Genomic DNA, 20,541 nt, shown 5'->3' with positions numbered 1-20,541 from the left:
GCTGTGCCGCCGATCCCCGCCGCCCCGACACGGGAGAGTAGGATGGAGTGGTCCACCGTGTCAAAGGCGGCGGAGAGATCGAGAAGCACCAGGGCCTGGGAGATGTTCGTGTCTAAACCCTCTCTAAGATTGTCGAGTACTGAGAGCACAACTGACTCGGTGGAGTGACCCGGGCGAAAGCCGGCCTGGCGAGGAGCTAAGATACGGTTTTCTTCCACGTAGGTGGTATGTACTCTAGTAACATGTCGCTCCAAAACCTTCCCTAAGAAAGGGAGCAGGGAAATAGGGCGGTAGTTTGCGGGGACAGAGGGGTCTGCACCAGGTTTTTTGAGAATGGGTTGGATTATCGCGGTTTTGAGGGCGGGGGTAACCACGCCCTGGGACAAGGAACAGTTGAGGAAGGTAAGCGGAGGCAGGGGGCAACACGTGAAGATGTGACGAAGAACATGGGCAGGACATGGGTCAAGTGGAGACCCAGATTTAACCAGAGGCAAGAGGGAGAGAAAAGATTCCTCTGTTAGTAGAGGGAAAGAGTCAAGGCAAGCCTCTGTGGGAGTACAGGGCGGGACGAGGAAAGAAGGGGAAGGGGGGGGATATTGGCTCTGATTGTTGCAATTTTCTCCAGAAAGTAAGAATTCAGGGAGTCGCATAGAGGTTGAGAGGGGGCCGGCTTTAGGGTAGTTCTATCGGAGTAGGCCAGTTTGTTAATGATAGAGAAAATTTCCCTAGGTTTGTTTTCCGCGACTAAGATTTTGGAAGAGAAATAATCCTTTTTAGTGGAGAAAATACGTTTTTTGTATTGTAGCAAGATGGAAATGTACTGAGCTTTAACGGTGGGGCAGTATTGGCACCGCCAGGCTTGTTCTGCTTGACGAACTGAAAGTTTTAAAGATTTCAGTTCATCGTTGAACCAAAGGTTGGAATCGTTCATCCGCCTGGAGGCGACCCGCCTAAGTGGAGCGATGGACTCTCCGACTGAGCAAAGCCAAGAGTTGATGGCGTTGGCTTGATCTGAGGAGGACAGGCCAGATACGACTGGGCTGGAAGCGGGAAGAGAAGTAGTTAGAGAGGCTACATCTACCCGGCCCCAGGATCTTACCCAGATATTTTTAGGGCGCGAGAGCTTGGTGGGCGGGCCAATTTGGGTGGAAAAAGAGATCAGTGAGTGGTCAGACCAGGGGCAAGGGGAAACAGATAGGGAGGCAATAGGGCAATTGAGGGACCAAATCTGGTCGAGGGTATGGCTTTGGGTGTGCGTGGGACAGTGATTGTGCGGAATGAAGTTAAGGGAACGTAAGGTTTCAGAGAATTCCTTTGAGGTGGGGCATTCGTCTGGATCAGCAGGCCAAAAGTTAAAGTCGCCCAGTACCAGGACGGAGGAATTGTTGACTGCTAGGGTGGCTGCGAGTTCTTGGAAGCCATCAAGAAAAGTTGAAGGGGGTTTGGGGGGACGGTAAATAACTAGGCATGTGAGGGGCACTTTGAGGGAGAGTGAGCGAGCCACTAGAAAATCTGATGTGCCAATCGAGGGAAAACTGAGAAGTTGAAAAGGCAGTTCCTTCCGGGCAATCAGGGCGACGCCCCCACCTGAGTTGCCGGTTGGCCGATCAGCTCGGAGGGCGTAATAGGTAGCAGGGAGGGAGGCCAAAAGGATGGGGAGAGAGCTGTCACGAAACCAAGTCTCCGTAAGGAAGAGGAGGTCCGGTTTGTGAAGATCCAGCAGGACGGAAAGTTCATGACAGTGTTTGACTGCAGAACGCGTGTTGAGGTAGTAAATGGAAAGAGGGGTCTGACCTGGGCTGGTCTGGGAATTGGAGCAGGAGGGGGGAGGAGAGGGGGGTGGGGGTGGGTGAGTTGGGGCGAGAAAGGTAGGAAGAGCAGCTGGGATTGTCAGTCCCAAGTTGTTGATGTGGGTGGTCAGGGAGGCCTTGATAGGCCAAGGGCCCTGGAGAGCAGAAAGTTGTGCCGGCGAGTATTGTAAAGGGCCAAGATAGCGGGGTGGCCTGGGCACTGGGCACGGTCGGTCGCAGACGGGCGCAGACGGGCTTGCCTTAGGCGCGCCTTCGGCACGCAAACGTCGCGTCCGCTGCGCTCGTCCGCTGCGCGTTCGATGAAGGCACATGATTTATGGGAAGTCGTGAGGAGGAAGGGGGCGTGGCCTCAGTGAGGGGGCATGGCCTCGGCGCTCGCCAAAGTGGCGAAAAGGTTTGGGGGTGCTTGGATTGCCTACCGCGACAGCGTTGGCTCGGCTGTGCGGGGACCCGGTATAAAGTACAAGTGAGTATTTTACAGTCCAAACACAGTTTTAAAATCAGTCAAATACAAAGATACAGTTTTAAAAATCAAAATGTCCACACCCGGCTTCCGCCTCAGGGGGACTCAACGAGCATTGAAGAGACGCTTGTAATCAGCGTCTATATAGTGCACTGAAAAAGGGGCATGGCCTCAGTGAGGGGGCGTAGCCTCCGCGCTCGCCAAAGTGGCGAAAAGGTTTGAGGGTGCTTGGATTGCCTACCGCGACAGCGTTGGCTCGGCTGTGCGGGGACCCGGGATAAAGTACAAGTGAGTATTTTACAGTCCAAACACAGTTTTGAAATCAGTCAAATACAAAGATACAGTTTTAAAAATCAAAATGTCCACACCCGGCTTCCGCCTCAGGGGGACTCAACGAGCATTGAAGAGATGCTTGTAATCAGCGTCCATATAGCGCGCTGAAAAAGGGGCGTGGCCTCAGTGAAGGGGCGTGGCCTCGGCGCTCGCCAAAGTGGCAAAAAGGTTTGAGGGTGCTTGGATTGCCTACCGCGACAGCGTTGGCTCGGCTGTGCGGGGACCCGGGATAAAGTACAAGTGAGTATTTTACAGTCCAAACACAGTTTTAAAATCAGTCAAATACAAAGATACAGTTTTAAAAATCAAAATGTCCACACCCGGCTTCCGCCTCAGGGGGACTCAACGAGCATTGAAGAGACGCTTGTAATCAGCGTCTATATAGCGCGCTGAAAAAGGGGCGTGGCCTCAGTGAGGGGGCGTGGCCTCGGCGCTCGCCAAAGTGGCGAAAAGGTTTGAGGGTGCTTGGATTGCCTACCGCAACAGCGTTGGCTCGGCTGTGCGGGGACCCGGGATAAAGTACAAGTGAGTATTTTACAGACCAAACACAGTTTTAAAATCAGTCAAATACAAAGATACAGTTTTAAAAATCAAAATGTCCACACCCGGCTTCCGCCTCAGGGGGACTCAACGAGCATTGAAGAGACGCTTGTAATCAGCGTCTATATAGCGCGCTGAAAAAGGGGCGTGGCCTCAGTGAGGGGGCGTGGCCTCGGCGCTCGCCAAAGTGGCGAAAAGGTTTGAGGGTGCTTGGATTGCCTACCGTGACAGCGTTGGCTCGGCTGTGCGGGGACCCGGGATAAAGTACAAGTGAGTATTTTACAGTCCAAACACAGTTTTAAAATCAGTCAAATACAAAGATACAGTTTTAAAAATCAAAATGTCCACACCCGGCTTCCGCCTCAGGGGGACTCAACGAGCAGACTAGCTGACTCAAGGGAGCCCTTTTTAAACAGAATGGGTTTGGGAGTACACTACCTCACAGGCGAGCACATTTTGCCCCTTTGAATTCTGTTAATGCCACTCACAGGCACACAGGTGCATCTCCAAAGCTTGTCAGCTAGCTGGCTCAATGGAGCTTTTTAAACAGAATTTGTTAAAAAAATACAGCAATTTTCAAGTAACCATGAACTGTGTGCTGCCTTTAGGGAATCCTTCCAGTAATATATCTATGCTAGACTTTCGCACATATCATTGCACCATGGTGTAAAGATTTGTGCATAGCGTGCAGCAGCAAAACTCTGCTCTGGGAGAGGGGAGGAGAGATTCATATCTCAGTAGATATGGCGCTGTCCTGCTCCCTCCCTTTCACGCAATGCAGAGCAGCATTTTTGGCTGCTGTTCTGCATTGGCTGCCCCATTAGTTTATAAAGGGGTTATATCAAATGCCAGAGGTGAATAGTTCAAGAGATTTTGTTGCCTACCAAGTAGAGTGCACCAATGTATTGCTAGTGCAGGCGACGGGCATAATTTCAGAGATAATTGCAAATCTGAAACCTTCACGGGTGGAAAGGCCAGACGGGCTTCCAGCAATCATTTGGAAATCAAATCCAATAGGGTGGTCTACCATCTTGAGTCCTTTTTTAAATGGCTATCGAATTTAGGACAATCCCTGATTGCTGGAGGGTATTAACAAAGCCCATCCACAAGAACAATTCCCCTTAGGACCCAGTAAACTATTGGTTGATTTCCCTGTTGTATGTGTCAGCTAAGATCTATGCTCAAACTCTATTGATCCTGCTAAGTACTGGGCCTTTGAATGTGGGTGAAATCCCAAGAAGCAAGGTGGATTTTGGCTAAACCTTTCTAAAGAAGACCACTTCTTTGCCGTCTGGGGAGTTGCTTGTAGGGCAGTAGGCTCAGGGGGGAATTATGCTGTTGTTTTGTCGACATCAGGGCAGAGTTTGATCGAGCATTTCGTGTTACTTTGCGGTAAGAACTAGCAAGGTGAAATATTCCTGAGGATTCGTTATTTATGATATCACAACTACATGAAAATAATTGGGTTTAGGTCGATGTTAATGGATTAGGATTTCTAATTGACCAACTCCAGGTGAAAAATGGATTAAGATATGGATATGTGCCAGCCCCTCCTGCTCTTTTATTTTTGATCTCCAAGAGGTTTTGTGAAATACGAATTCTTTTTCCCAAAGATAGATGTGGTACATACCCTTTACCCTATATATGCCGATGACTTGGTCTTAGTGGATTACACACCTGCAGGCTTAAAACGGAAACTGCAAGTCTTTCAGTCATGCTGTGAGAGAAATGTTCTTACTACAAACGTGGACAAAGCCAAGACCATGATCTTTTCTAATCAGTGAAAGCAATTTTCCTGGTTTTTACGTAAAACCCCCTTAGAGCATGTAAATGAGTGTAAATATTTAGTAATCCCCTTCACTTGGAACTTGAAATGGGAAAGGCACATGACGAAAGTGAGAAAAAAAATTTAGGTACAGTATATGCCCTGAGAAGATTTCAATCAATCATTTAAAATGTAGTTTATTAGCTAAAAGCTAAAAAAAACATAAACATAGAACAAATACAATGCATATAAAATCAAGAAATCTCAACTTCAGGCTATCTAAGCACCAATGTGTCTGTCACAGGCGCATAGAGCCAGATCTCAAAACATATCATACATAGACGAATAAACTATCAATCAATGAGTCTCATCGTTCATGCTACGGGATGCAAATATTGGGATTTTGACTATTTAAAACCATTGGCCTTTCTATATTGTGTAAGTGGGGACAGGGAAATCACTGGGAATATAAAATACAGATATCGATATATATCACAAAATAATCGTACAGTATGTAGAACATGCACATATCCAGTAAGGGTGGGCGGCCAGCTACGCTCCGTGCACGGAGTGCACGTAGTGCCGTCTCCTACGCATTTTGCGTAGCGGGCATAGCCAGGCGGCACTACGCGCGCTCCGCAGACGGTGCGTAGCTGGCCGCTACCCGCCTCCCTCCCGCCCTCCCTAAATACTTAAAAAAAAGGATAGAAAGCTTTTAAAAACACTTACCTTGTCCGCCGCGTCCCCGGGGCTCCCTCTCGCCGTCCCTGGATTCGCGCCGCCATTTCGGATACTAATGCGCATGCGCGGGCGGCCGCGCATGCGCATTTCTCATGAGGAATGCGCATGCGCGGGCGCCCGCGCATGCGCATTAGTATCCGAATCGGTGGCGGCGCGAATCGCGGGACGGCGAGAGGGAGCCCCGGGGACGCGGCAGACAAGGTAAGTGTTTTTAAACGCTTTCTATCCTTTTATTTCAGTATTTAGGGAGGGCGGGAGGGAGGCGGGCGGCGCGGAGTGGGGCTACGCGGAGTGCGCGGGTGGGCGTAGTTTTGCGCCCACTTCGCGTAGCTCCGCGGAGCCCCACTCCGCACACTACGCCCAGGGTTAATATCCAGGGCTTACTGTGCAAGGGGGAAAACAGTGTAAATATTTCGAGTTGTTATGTCATCTCATGTTACCTGCTAGGGTTGCACACACAAAACTTTGTCAAAATGATTAATACAATCATCCACACTACTTTGCAAAGAGGCATTATGAAGGTTCTTAAAATATGCATTAACGCAATTAAGTGCCATAGGCAGTTTGAACCTATTAAAATGCTCCTACCTGCCTAGCGAAGGTTTTTGTGCATAAATGCACAAAAGGGTCCATTCAGCACTATCCTGATAGCAATGTAAAAAATTATCTATTGGTCATGACAATATTTTCAACAGTACAGTCATAATATATGCATGATTCGTCAACAAGATTCTTCTTGTGACAAGATGGTCAAGCCGAGGTCTTTTTGTATATGATTTTCTTTTTATTCACAAACGTCAAAGAAAGAACCAGCCAACACGTGTTTCGTCGGTACAGAGTCCGTACCACGACTTTCTCAAGGCTATACAACGTCGAAATCGAACATGCCGTATGTAAATATGGTATAATAACCCCAAAAAGTGGGTCAGTCACTGCGGGATGAAGACAATGGAAAAGGCGCGAAAAAGTATATATCAGCCCAGACCCAAAAAAATAATATCCAAGAACACAGTTCACAAATGCCATAGAAAGAAAGAAACTCTTGATAGTGGCCGAAAATGGTCATTGCACACACAAGTAAATTTCAGGGGTGCATCAGGGTGTCCTTATGACACCCTTGCACCCTTGAAATTATTCTCAATTTTCGATTCTCAAATTGCAAATCGCAAATTGAGAATAACTCCCCATTCATTCCTATGGGCCTCCTGGCCCATAGAAATGAATGGGAAAGTAGTCCTTATTTGCGATTCACAATTTGCTAATCACAATTAAGGAATATTAAGAAATCACAAAAAAATTGCGATTTTTTACATACATCCCTTTTTGCAATTCTCAAATAGCGATTTCTAAAAAATCGCTATTTGAGAATCGCAAATGAGGATGTTGATACATATGGCCCTTGGTGTTTTAAACTGGAAAGGGTATTTTACTTAAAAAATGATGCCGTAGCAATAATTGATTCTTAGTATCGATTATGGCAATGAATGTAGAAAACCTCAATAATTATGTTTTATTCAATTAGAATGTTAGATGAATTTAAATGATTGTAGCTATGGAAGTATTACTGTGATTGTGCTTTTTTTTTTAAAGAGGAGCCTGTTTTAGCATATTTATATAAGATGTATGTCTTGGAAATACATATTTTCAACTTCACTCATACGAAGGACAAGAAGAGATATATATATATATATATATATATATATATATATATATATATATGTATATGTATATGTATATATATATATATATATATATATATATATCAAACAATTTCCTCAGACCTCCACGCAGCGTGGCGAAAGAAGAAACGGACCCCACGGCTTCAGGCAAGATGTTGTTTTATTGTTGACCTTCCAAGCAACGCGTTTCGAGTAACGAGTACTCTTGTTCACACACCTGGCTGACATGTCAGCTTGCTTTTTTAAATGCTGTGTTTCCCTGACCCTTCCTATGGGCCACACCTCCTAACGTGTGTCACATGACCTGGTTCATAAACATAGAAACGGTACTGGATGAATGTGAGATTGGGAAACAGCATATCACATTTTCCATAATTTACGCACTTGCATGTAAAATGTCTATACATCTCATCAGACAAAGCACAATGTTTCTGGTGTATATGATAATCCCATAATTGCATAATGTTTTAAAATCACTTTGAAAAATAATTTCACAATTGCACTGATTTCATTGTAAACACATTTCCTGACTGCACGAAAGCAAATACCACTGGTACATAAAAATAATTGATCATTAAATTATTAAATTATTAAATCACATATATATCAGTCCAAAAGAAAGCTCCTTCCGAAATATTAGGACCCAGGAGGGTTGGCGCACACTCCGGCGGAGCGCGCCGGTGAAACACAATCCAAAGTCTTTTTCCAAAGTTTAGTCGTGCGCTCTCAGGAAATGAGAAAAATACCACGAGTAAGTTAACACAGGTTTAATCCACACAACGGAACGGAAAGCTGACTATTCAACAGAGGAGACGACCGTTGACACCCGGCACTGCAACTCTCGTAGGTAAGTCCTATCGCAATCAGGTCCGTCCCTAGTGAGGCAAGAGGTGGAAACGCACTGATAGTGCCAACCATTTCCCTTCCTCAGGGGCAGCGGCTTGCATGCATTGTGTGACTACCGCGTGAGGGCTGGCGGTGCGATACAAGGGGAGGTCGGGTCTCCGAACTGATTCAAGTTCTTCAATGCTGACAATATTATTGACCTACAAGTGAACACGTAAACGCCGTTTAAATTCGGTACCGTCAGTCAATCTGCCAGTTTCACATCGAACTTTTATGTCAGCACAAACTTTTTTGAAAACTTTTTCGTCAGCATCAATCTTGGCAAGGGGAACTCTTTATTTTAGAGAGGGGATTTTGAGTAAAAAATACCACCTATTTGTAACCATTTTTGGACACAGGTTGGTTAATTAACCAAGTATTAGAATGGAAGAAGAAACGGAGAGAAGGGCGGCTGCTCTTACTCTTTCAGCAGAAAACCGGTGAACTCAAGTAACACGAGCAAAGTGAACAGCCATGATCCTAAAAAACAAAGTCTAGAAGAAAAGATCAAAAAACTGGAAAAACTGAAACGCGCTGAGTTATCAAAGTGGTGGGAAGCAATCTCACTTCAGAACTATGTAGACCAGGCGATGGCACCACGTGGTCTAAGGATATTCATAACTCCCACCTACGAAGCACCTAATCCAGCAATGTTAAAAGAATGGGCTGAAAATTCGGCCTCTAGCTCCAGGAAAATGATGGAAATTCTCATAAAATTCGCCTGGCTGGATAGAGATGAACTATTTAAGCAGATTCAAGAGATCACAGAGGAATTATCACAGGCAATGGAGAAAGATCATTTAAAAAAAGTATATGACTCTATGAAGGAACGCTTAAATAAATACGAAGAAGAAATAAAGGCTAGAAAACAAAGAAAAATGAATAGAGACTATGTGGACTATGAATGTGAGAGGATTCTCACCTTCAGTAAAAAATATGATCATCTATACAGAAGTCACTCTCAACAAGCCAGCATGAATACTACTAATAGCAATCTCAATGAAAGCAACATCCCAAGCGATACACAGTCTGACATTACTGCAGGAAGTACATCTGGAGATGAAACCACTAAAAAACAAATCAATTTTTTAGACGAATTCCGGGTGATGCAGAAAGACCGTCAAAATGTGAGAGACCATGCATCACCGACACCAAGAGGAAGAGGATGCGGACGAGGCAAGACAAGGGGAAACGCCGTAACCGTAAGAAACGACTCAAACAACGCTGGGATACCGACAGAACAAAGGGCACCATGGGAAGACGAACAACACGCTCAAACAAGACCTATTAATGGATGCTGAAATGGTAAACAGAACAGTTGTTTATTTGTCCAAAGAACATTTGACTGACAACGAAAAAAGAACCCTGTGTCTGGGACTTTCTTTTTGTCCCTCTACTTGTTTTAACTACACTGACACCAGAATAGACACATTTAAGTTTGTGCGTAAACTTAACTTAAAAAAGTGGCACAAACTAAAAAGATTGGGGCACAATGCTAAAACTGTAACCAACGTAAATACATGTATGAACAATCTTGTAATTGGTGATGTGGATGCACTACTCACTATAGCAGAGTTGGATAATACGAGTGAGATTAATGCAACACAAATGCTAGAAAGTATGGAACTAGAACGTAATGTGGCAGCAAGAACAGAGTTCAAAGTTAAATCTACCTTGGATGTGGATGTGGATGTAGATTTATAAAGCGCAGATTGCTGCCCGGAGGCGTCCAAGCGCTAAAATAACCAGGAACCTACAAGGGGAGGCTAGCTGAGATTAATGATGCAGGTTAAAAAGGAAGGTTTTTAACTGCTTGCGAAACTCAGAGACATTGGAGTTAGCTCTGAGATGCAGGGGAAGGGTGTTCCAGACCCTTGATGCATTGTAGGCAAACGTCCTGCCACCATATCTGGTCCTTTTTATTCTTGGGGCCATAGCCAGAAAGGTCTGGCTGGAGCGGAGGTTTCTGCTGGGAAGGTAGTGGGTGACTAGGTCACGGGTAATCCTGGGACCTGTGTCCCAGAAGGCCTGATGGGCAATACACATGGCCTTGAAAAGAATTCTCTGGCGCACTGGCAGCCAGTGAAGGCTGACCAACCCGGCCCTCACTGATTGTCTGCGAGGGAGCTCGAGCAGTAAGCGGGCTGCGCAGTTCTGCACTGTCTGGAGTCTGCGCAGGGTGTACTCTGGGGCGCCGAGGTAGAGCACGTTGTTGATGTCTAGGCGTGACTGTATTAGCCCCTGTATAGCCACCTGTTTGGCCTCCATGGGAAGGAGAGGGAAGATTTTCTTTAGCATCCTCATGAGGCCAAAACAGGTGGCTGAGAGTTTAGTGGCCTGGACGTTGAATGAAAGGGATCTGTCCAGCCATACCCCAAGGCTCTTGATGTTGTTTTTAGGGGTTGGAAGGGGGCCTAGACAAGGGGGCCACAGAGAGTTAGAGAAGCAGAGGTCAGGGGGGCCTAGGAGCATCAGCTCCGTTTTGTCCCCATTCAGTTTGAGGGATGATGAGGACATCCAACTCTTCACTTCTTCTAGGCATTCTCTAAGTCCACCTGACGCAGGCATGTTGGCCTCCTGCGCCAGTGAGACCACCAGCTGCGTGTCGTCCGCGTAAGAGATAATCTTGACCCCAAATGGGCGGACGACCTCTGCCAGTGGCCTCATATACATGTTGAAAAGTGCGGGGCTTAAAGAGGAGCCCTGGGGGACTCCGCACTTTAAAGATCTACTGGTGGACACAGATTCACCCTCGAAGACTCGAAAGGATCTGTCCTCTAGAAAGGACTTGAACCACAGCCAGGCTTTGTCCTTGATCCCGGCGCAAGACATATGGTACAGCAAGGTGTCGTGGCTGGCCGTGTCAAATGCCGCGCTGAGGTCAAGGAGGATCACTGCCACTGATCCTCCTTGATCCAGGATTTTTCTGGATTCCTCAGTGACCATAAGGAGGGCGGTCTCGGTCCCGTGTTTAGGTCTGAAGCCCGTCTGGGTGGGGTCTAGTAAATGGTGATCTTCTAAGAAGTTTACCAGTTGGAGATTTATATATTTTTCCAAAATCTTGCTCACCCGTGGGAGCAGGGAGATGGGCCGGTAGTTACCAAGGTCAGTCGGATCTAAATTTAGTTTCTTCGATAATGATCTGACCATGGCCTGCTTCCAGACAGTCGGGACAGTGCCGGAGGGGATGGATGCATTTAATACATCCCTAATAGTGGGTAGGATGATCTGGGAGGCTGCCATTATGATGTCTGGCGGGGCTGGGTTGTCAGGGGAGCCGGATTTTACTTTCCGAGCTACGGATTCAAGGGTTGCAAGGTCTAGGAGGGGGAAGTAAGTCAGAGTGGATTGAGGCTGAGGGGGGGGGAACTGTGACTTTATTAAATTGGGCTGAGGAAGTGATGTCCCTAGGAGGGAAGGCTGAGTAGATAGTGTTCACTTTTTGGTGGAAGAACTCAGCAACGTTATTACAGAAGGTAGTGGATTTTGTAACCTGCAGGCTGGGGGGAGGTTTTGTTAATTTATTCACGATTTGAAAAATGTCTTTAGGTTTTGACTTGGCGAGAAGAATTCTGTTCGAAAAGTATGAGGCCTGGGCAGCTTTAACTTGTGCTTTATATTCACTGATTGACTCTCGGTAAAGGGTTTTATTATCTGCCGAGTAGTCTGAACGCCATCGTCTTTCCATTTTCCTGCATTGGCGTTTCTTGTCCCTGAGAACCTCCGTGTACCAGGGGGGCAGTTTTATGGGGGCGCTTCAGCATGATTTTACTTTTTGGGAGTGTGGCGTCGAGGGTTTGTGTAATCCAGTCAACGTAGGCCTGGTTGGCTAGACCAGGATCCTCGTTATCGAGGGGTTGATGACTGGCAAGTTTGATAGACCAGTCGTCAACTGAGAGGCGGGACCAAGCTCGCATGCACCTAGTAGTGGGTCTCGTGGGCGGGGGCTTAAGCGATGTCCAGCTAATGGGGACCAGTGAATGATCTGTCCAGGGCAGTGGGATTGGCGGTCCGGCTACAAGATCAGCACAATTGCTGAATACAGGGTCCAGCAAGTGGCCCTTGACATGTGTGGAGGTCTTAACGTGTTTGGTGAGTTGCAGGGCTGCTAGATCGTCTGCCAAGGTAGTGGATGTGTGATCTAGTAAGGAGTCGAAGTGAAGATTAAAATCACCTAGCAAGGTAAAATTGGACGTGGTACTGATGCGTTCAGCCACACTCGAAGGTAGGCACTTGTGGAACTGCTTCGAGGGGCCAGGGGGGCGATAAATAAGAGTCCCTGAGAAGCAGCTATTAGGTGAGAGATCGATGCTGAAAGCAAGGCTCTCACAGTCGGGGATGGTGTCAGAGGTAACTCGGCAATAGAACTGTTCCTTATGAATAATTGCTAGGCCTCCTCCTCTCCCTTTAGGTCGGTCTTGCCGAATAATTTGGAAACCTGGAGGGAGGGCGTCGACTAGGGCAGGGTCGGACTCAGAGGTGAGCCAGGTTTCCGTCAGAAACAGTATGTCTGGCGTGTGTTCCTCTATTAAGAGTGCAATTTCGGCCCTGTGTTTCGGCAGGGAGCGGCAGTTCAATAAGAACATACGAAAGGCGTGAGTAAGTTCAGTGGCGGGTTTGGGTTTGAGGGGAGACTTGCATTTGGGGCAGGCTTGAGGTATGAGATCAGCGCGATAGAAATGCCGAGTGCAAAAGGTGGCAGGGGGCCTAAGGCTATAGAGAGTTTCAGCACTGTAATACCTGGGCTCTGGTGACTGTGTTACAGGGAGTATGGCCCTAGGCCCGGACTCGGCGCGGACGAGCGCAGACGAGCTTGCCTTAAGCGCGCCTTCGGCGCGCAATCGTCGCGCCCGCTGCGCTCGTCCGCTGCGCTTCCGATAGATGCACATATTTATAGGACAGGGGGGGGAGGGGGCGTGACCTCATGGTGGGCGTGTCCCTAGACTCAGCGTGGGTAATGGCGGCTGGAATTGGCCCACGAAATCTCCCTCTCAGCGCTGAAATCCGCTGAGTAGGAGTGCTTGCAGACAGTGATTCGTGTGCAAGGAGAGCTAGGTGAGTGATATTTTTAAAAAAGCAACAACAAGTTAAAAAGTGCAGTGAGCGATCGTAGCTACTCCCGGCTGAGCCTCAGGAGGATCCAAAGTTATCTGACGCGCTAGCGATTCAGCTGGTTTTTATGCTCATTGCAGGGGGCGTGGCCTCAAGGTGGGCGTGTCCCTAGTCTCAGCGTGGGTAATGGCGGCTGGAATTGGCCCATGAAATCTCCCTCTCAGCGCTGAAATCCGCTGAGTAGGAGTGCTTGCAGACAGTGATTCGTGTGCAAGGAGAGCTAGGTGAGTGATATTTTTAAAAAAGCAACAACAAGTTAAAAGTGGAGTGAGCCATCGTAGCTACTCCTGGCTGAGCCTCAGGAGGATCCAAAGTTATCTGATGCGCTAGCGATTCAGCGCGTTTTTATGCTCGTTGCAGGGGGCGTGGCCTCAAGGTGGGCGTGTCCCTAGTCTCAGCGTGGGTAATGGCAGCTGGAATTGGCCCTCGAAATCTCCCTCTCAGCGCTGAAATCCGCTGAGTAGGAGTGCTTGCAGACAGTGATTCGTGTGCAAGGAGAGCTAGGTGAGTGATATTTTTAAAAAAGCAACAACAAGTTAAAAAGTGCAGTGAGCGATCGTAGCTACTCCCGGCTGAGCCTCAAGAGGATCCAAAGTTACCTTCATGCCCATACTCCCGCATGATAGTATAGACACTTTCCACGACTGTGTGATCAAGGGCCTCATTGATCTAAGACATAAACATGATAGGGGAGGTATGAAAAGCAATAATAATCTCTCCATAGCTCAACGTAAATTTCTTAAATCTCTACATGAATACACCACCATAATTATTCGCCCTGCAGATAAGGGAGGGAACATTGTGATTTTAGAAAGAGAAGAATATATCAATGAGGCCATGCGGCAATTGAGTGACAATAACTTTTACATACCTGTGACTACTCTGGTATACAACCAGAGCATTACTCTTATCTGGGACAAACTTGTGATGTGGAAAGACAAAGGTCTACTTGAATGGGAGGAGTATTGTTATCTCAAGAGAGACTACCCCAAACTCCTGATTCTGTACCTACTACCCAAGCTACATAAGCACAACACTAAACCCCCGGGACGTCCCATCGTGTCCTCTATTGGTAGTGTTAGTTAACACATTTCCAAGTATGTTGACTTTTTCTTACGTGAGTTTGTTTGCCAGTTACCGAGCTACGTAAGGGACACCAAAGATTTTCTTTGTAGAATGGAGAACCTTACTTGAAACCCCAATTATCTTTTTGTGGTTTTAGATGTCCACTCTCTGTATACCATCATAGATCACCAACAGGGAATAGAGGCATGTGAACATTTTCTTTCCAACAGAGCCTTAAGATATCGTGAACACACGAGAATGGTCATCGAAATGATGATTTTCTGTCTTCAAAACAATATCTTCTCTTTCAATGGCACCCTCTACAGGCAGATTAAGGGTACTGCGATGGGGTCGTGCTTTGCCCCGAGTTTCGCGAATATCTTTATGGGCTTTTGGGAACAAGAGATACTCGCAAGTACGACCCTGTCAGGAGATTTTTAAAAAATCATCAAGTGGCTACGCTACATTGATGACTTGTTTATCGTGTGGAATGGCACCAAGGAAGAAGCTGAAAGTTTTATTTGTAAACTTAACAACAACAGATATAATATCCTTTTGACAGGTAACATCAATGACACTGAGACAGAGTACCTTGATGTAAAACTTAAGATAGTTAACAACACTGTGTGTACTTCCCTGTTCCGCAAAGCCACAGCGGGAAACAGCGTCCTACATGCCCTCAGCAGCCACCCGGAATCCCTGAAATGGAGTATTCCGTACCGTGAGCTGCTGAGGGCCAAAAGAAATTGCAATACCAACCAGGCATTTGAGGAAGAGAGCCTTAACATCGTAGAGAGGTTTCTCAAACGAGGTTATCCACAGTAGGTTCTCATAAAATCACTCAAACGAGTTGCTGGTGTAGAACGAATTGAAACTCTGTGTGACAAACCGGAAGATGAATCATCCATTGATAAGGATATCACACGCATGATTCTCACTTTCAATTCTGACTCACACAAAGTGAAGAAAGTCATCACCAAGAACTGGGATATCCTAAAAACTGATGTCATTTTAGGTAATTCCATACCAAACAGACCTAACATCACGTACAGACGCAACAAGAACTTAAGTGATTTAGTGGTCAGAAATTATGTTACTGTTTATCCCGCAAACACACAGCATGGGCTAGATGGCTTCTATCCTTGTGGCCATTGCAAGGCTTGTAAAAACAGCAAATATAAAGGTAGGGTGACTTACAATGGGGTTACAAAGAAACTTACCCAATTCCTCACATGTGGTACGAATTTTGTTATCTATGTAATTGAATGTACGTGTAAACTATGGTACATAGGTAGTACCACCTGTGCTGCCAAGAAACGTATTTTGGAACATCTGAGAGCCACAACGAATCATGACCCAAGTACCCTGTTGCCAGACATTTTGAACAGCACCATTTCTCCAACACTGCAGATTGCAGTTACATGATCTTAGAACGCATTCCGAAAAATCCGAGAGGGGGGGACAGAGTTCTTTCTCTTAGAAAAAAAGAATCACGTTACATAATTGACTTCCAAACTAGAATATGGTCTGAATATGGACGAAGAATTGGCAATACATTTAAAAGAAGGATCATAATTTTATCGTTTACTTGACTGTCCTAAAGATGTTTTCTGCATGATTGTACAAAATGAAAATACATCTATTATATACTACGTTTAACTACTCTAAACTGTAACCACACTCACTTGTGTGCCAGTTCTTTTAAGATCTTTTTCTAACTCTTGTTATTTCTTTTCTCTTTTCTCTGCAGGAGGAAAGGAAGGGGCCCAATCACGAACATTCACTTTCACGGGCGTACCTAACCTTTGCACTCCTTCTCAATGATCACGTATGTCACGATTAACAGAAAAAAATATTTTTATCCCACTGATTTGAACATCCTTGATTTTGGACTAGAGCACTTGCTCTTAGTGGACTTCATGCTGTCCTGTATATATATGCGGTGTGAGATTATCAATTGATTTCATTGATATCGGTGATACATATTAAGTAGAATATTGTTTTGGAGAAGAATAGGGCACTTGCCATCAGCGTGATTGAGTATTCACTATACTCTACATTTGATTTCGTGGATCAGACGTAATACTCTATTTCAGATATAAGCAGTCATAATATCAATACTACATTGCATATATTCCTCTGCATGCCTGGAAGACAACCTTTGTATATACTTTGTTTATACATTGTTTACATTGCCTTATTCCTATGATTTTTCTCCTTATATCTACATTTCACCTATATAATTTGCCACTCTAAGATGGCTGCCATTGTGGTGAGACAAGTGGTCCTTCGTTGACGTTCATGTAAAACTTTATCAGTGTGATTTGGTTTCTGACATGTCTACACATGAACAAGCTGCAAGGCGAAACGCGTTGTGTGGATTAAACCTGTGTTAACTTACTCGTGGTATTTTACTCATTTCCTGAGAGCGTACGACTAAACTTTGGAAAAAGACTTTGGAATATATATATATATAAACTTGTAAGAAAAGATGCAGCACTCAAGGAGTTTGAGGATTTCACGGGAATTTATTGTGGGGGAATGCAGTTACTTTTTCTGCAATGTGAGATTTCATGCACATTTAACATAAATCTTGCTCTCTAGAAAAACATTTAAACCATAAAAAATAATTGTCCTTTTGAACTATATAAGAAAGACATTCACAGAGTGGACTACATGATTCTTCTAATTAAAATGTTCGGACCACACAAGCAAAAAGGGAACAATGAGGAGAAATGAAATGTTTCCTGCTTTGAGGAGTTACAGTATTTTGCCACAAATTCCTGTCTTTAATGTTTTATAGTTAGAGATTTATGTGGAAAAACCCATTGCTGGTTGCAAGGAAAGACCCTCACACCACTCATGGAATGCCGTTTTGATGGAAAGTAACACAAGGTAGTGCATTGCACAACTTTGCCTTACGTTTGGTTTCAGTCCAAGGCAAATCGTAAGTTGCTCTGTAGAGAAAATACCAACCAAACACTTTCAACCCTATTTATCAAGGGTTTGAATCACGCTTGCACCATGCAACATGGTGCATGTGTGAAACAAACCTAAAAATTCGATTTATCAAGCCACGCCAGGACACTTTGCATGGCCCTGCTTGTTTTGATAAATCAGGTGTAAAGGGACATAGTGCTAATAGGTGCGTTGCACTACTCTGCCCTAGGAAGGCATTCCATGGCTGTTGTGTGGATGTTCCCACCCAAACCCCATGCATTTTGACGCATTTCCAGGTTTACCATCACTGGTAGACCTGGGAATGTGCCAAAAAGATGTGCCTTCTCAGGGGAGGCATAATGAGGAGTAATATCTTTATTTCTCCTTGTTATTTGCTCTTTCTATGTGTGCTGCATTCTGTAGCACACATAACACGAGGAATATGCCTCTCAGAATTGTTTTTCTGCAGGGAGGTGCCCCTTCCGGCACAAAAAGAATCCAGAATACAACGCAGACACCCTTGCACCATGGTGCAAGGGTGGCTGCATTGGCTCTAGGCAGCCCATGGCGCTGCAGCACTAGGGAAAGGTCAGGAATGCGCTCTATTGTAATAAATATAGCACATTCCTGCCCATTTCCTGTAATGCAGCACAGCGCAGCAAGATGACTTGCTGCACTGCGTTACATTTCTCTTTCTTAAATGTCCCCCTTTGTGTTGGGTTTGCGTTGAAAAAGAAACACAAACCCGATGGAAAATATTAGAAAATCCGGACCACAACGTCTTTCAGGGAGGGGCAAACATAATTTTTGCGCAACATAATGCACAAGAAATGCACCTCATACTTTGGTAAAAGTTTACAATAAGCTCAAAGACGAAAGAACAGCAGCTGTCTGCAAGCCGTAAAAGATTTTGAGGTTTGGAACACGACCCACTTCTTTTTGTAAAGTAAGATATATTGCACTACGATGAAGAGAATTGCTTTGTACTTAAAATAAATGCAAATAAGAAAACCAAGTAGCCTTATACATGAATCAGAGGTACTTGCACTGCAAATAAATCCGATACTTGCATTATGGCCATAATATCTCAGAAAACAAACATGAATTGTTTGGCAAGTAACAGTTCTGAACTGATGTAACATATGTTGCATCCCTTGGCAGACTATATGTTACCCTAATTCACAAATGCATCTCCAATCATCCGTGGCAGTTTCTTTATTAATTAAATCCACAAGTGCAACTACCATCTGCTTGGATCTTCGATAGAGAGTACATTGAGTGAATACGTCTTTTCATTGCCCCAAAAGAGATTAAAGGCATTTACAGTGTAGCTAATTTAAATGAAACGCTAAGTGGCTTGCTACCAGGTTTAAGACATATCCACACCCCTCTCAGCACGGAAGGCCCCGCAACAAGATTGTGGTCAATGACCAAGACAATATCTTCTCTCACATCACGTGATGTATAGCATGCAGGTCAATAATTCTAAAGAAACAGACTCATCTTGTCCTCTTTCTACGTGTGCAGTATTCACAAGGATGCATGCATCTGTGCTAGGCAGCCAAAAGTGTGCCAACACTGGAAAAGGACAGGAATGCACTGTATAATGGTAAATATGACGCATTCCTGCCAGGTGCGGTCAGCACCGATCAGAGGTAGGGGGATAGGGAAAGGAGGGGGAGGATGCGGAAGGTAGAGGGGATAATGCAGGAGGGGGGAGGATGCAATTGAAGTAGCTAAGAAGAAATGTAATTAAAAACCTACCTTTTCGCCGCTTCATCGCCCGGCTCTCCTCTGTAGTCTTCCCTTGCTCGGAGTCGGTCACAGGAAGCACACTCAGGCTCCCAGTCAGCCAATCACACCGCTACCTTCGGAGCGTTTTGATTGGTCTGAGCGCCGACTTGAGGCCTGGGCATGTTTTCCACGTTGGCTGTAATGCAAACTGCATGGAGAACATGCGAAGTGCGCATGACTGTTTTGGGTGGCCCGAGAGGGCCGTCCAAGCTGTCATTGCACACTTTTGGAGGGTGCAACCACAAGCTGTTATCATTTTATTTTCTCTGTATTTCACTACAAAAAAAGCAGTGGGGCGACCACTGATTCCTGCCCTTTTCCTTTCAAGCAGCACAGCAAGGGGGATTGCTGCATTTCACTTCATGAAAGAATTATACATTTGCCCCCGTGCATAGTATAAATATTTGTCTTTATGCACTCTTTGTAATTAGACAAAGCAAGGGCTATCATCATTCAGCTAAAGAAGATCTGAAGCTCTAAGGACATAACCCTGAAAACCAAGATAAGGCTGTTAAACACCAACATAAAATCGCTCCTTCTGTATGGAGCAGAAACTTGGAGGACTATAGTGACCGCCACCAATAAAGTCCAGACCTTCATCATCACCTGTCTGAGGAAAATACTCCAAATCTGCTGGCTAAACGTCATCAGCAACAGTGATTTATGGCAGAGCCTTTCCAACTCTTTGCACAAGAAGAAATCATTAAAAGCTGCTGGGGATAGATAGGATGCACCCCCCACAAGCCTGCATTCAACACGGCAAGGCAAGTCCTGACCTGGAACCCTCCAGGGAAAAAGAAAAGAAGAAGGCCAAGAAACATCTAGCGCCAAGGAGATGGCTTACACCTGGAGTCAGGCTGAAAGAAAAGGCCAGGACAGAGATGGCTGGAGAGTCTTGGTTGATGGCCTATATCCCAGGAGGGGTAGTAGGTGTAAGTAATTATTCTTTGCAAAACATTCCATACCTTCAGCCCTCAGTTAATACATGCTTATATGCCTTCATTCAGTGTTGACCACAAACTAATGTTCTCCAACGCTTGGTTAGATGTTAATACTTGTTACTCTGCCTGATATTATTTTAATTCTTTTAAATAGTTTTTATAATTTTTTGCAATTAACATTACCTCCACAAGCCTCCTACTAGTATACAGGACAACATTGTTGTGTTGTACGTTACAGAGCATTGTGATATACATATAAACTAGGCTCTTATCAATGATTATCATATTTCACTCACGTATCTCATATTCACTGTTGCTCCTGTGGCTTAGGTTCCTAAGCAGGCCAACCATAAAACAATACTCAGGAGGGTCAGTAGGTGCGATCATATGGTTGTCTTTGTTGAGTCTTCATGTAGGGTTACATACAATAGGTATGAATTCCCTTCATACTTAGGCAATGGGGCAATAATTG

At 45.3% G+C, this 20,541-nt stretch overlaps 1 long non-coding RNA gene across 1 annotated transcript in view; it reads left to right on the top strand.

Moving 5' to 3' along the window:
• The window catches only part of LOC144819860 (uncharacterized), a 111,909-nt gene extending 95,306 nt beyond the window's left edge, over window positions 1–16,603 (top strand). The window contains exon 3 of the long non-coding RNA XR_013607599.1: window positions 16,145–16,603. This is a non-coding gene — a long non-coding RNA (uncharacterized LOC144819860). The remainder of the gene's footprint in view (window positions 1–16,144) is intronic.
• Window positions 16,604–20,541: the final 3,938 nt, after the last annotated feature.

This window comes from Lissotriton helveticus, chromosome 2_1 (assembly GCF_964261635.1).
Source record: "Lissotriton helveticus chromosome 2_1, aLisHel1.1, whole genome shotgun sequence".
Taxonomy (NCBI): Eukaryota; Metazoa; Chordata; class Amphibia; order Caudata; family Salamandridae; genus Lissotriton; species Lissotriton helveticus.
The sequence above is the reverse complement of the archived record's forward strand: the minus strand, read 5'-3'. Positions and strand labels throughout refer to the sequence as shown.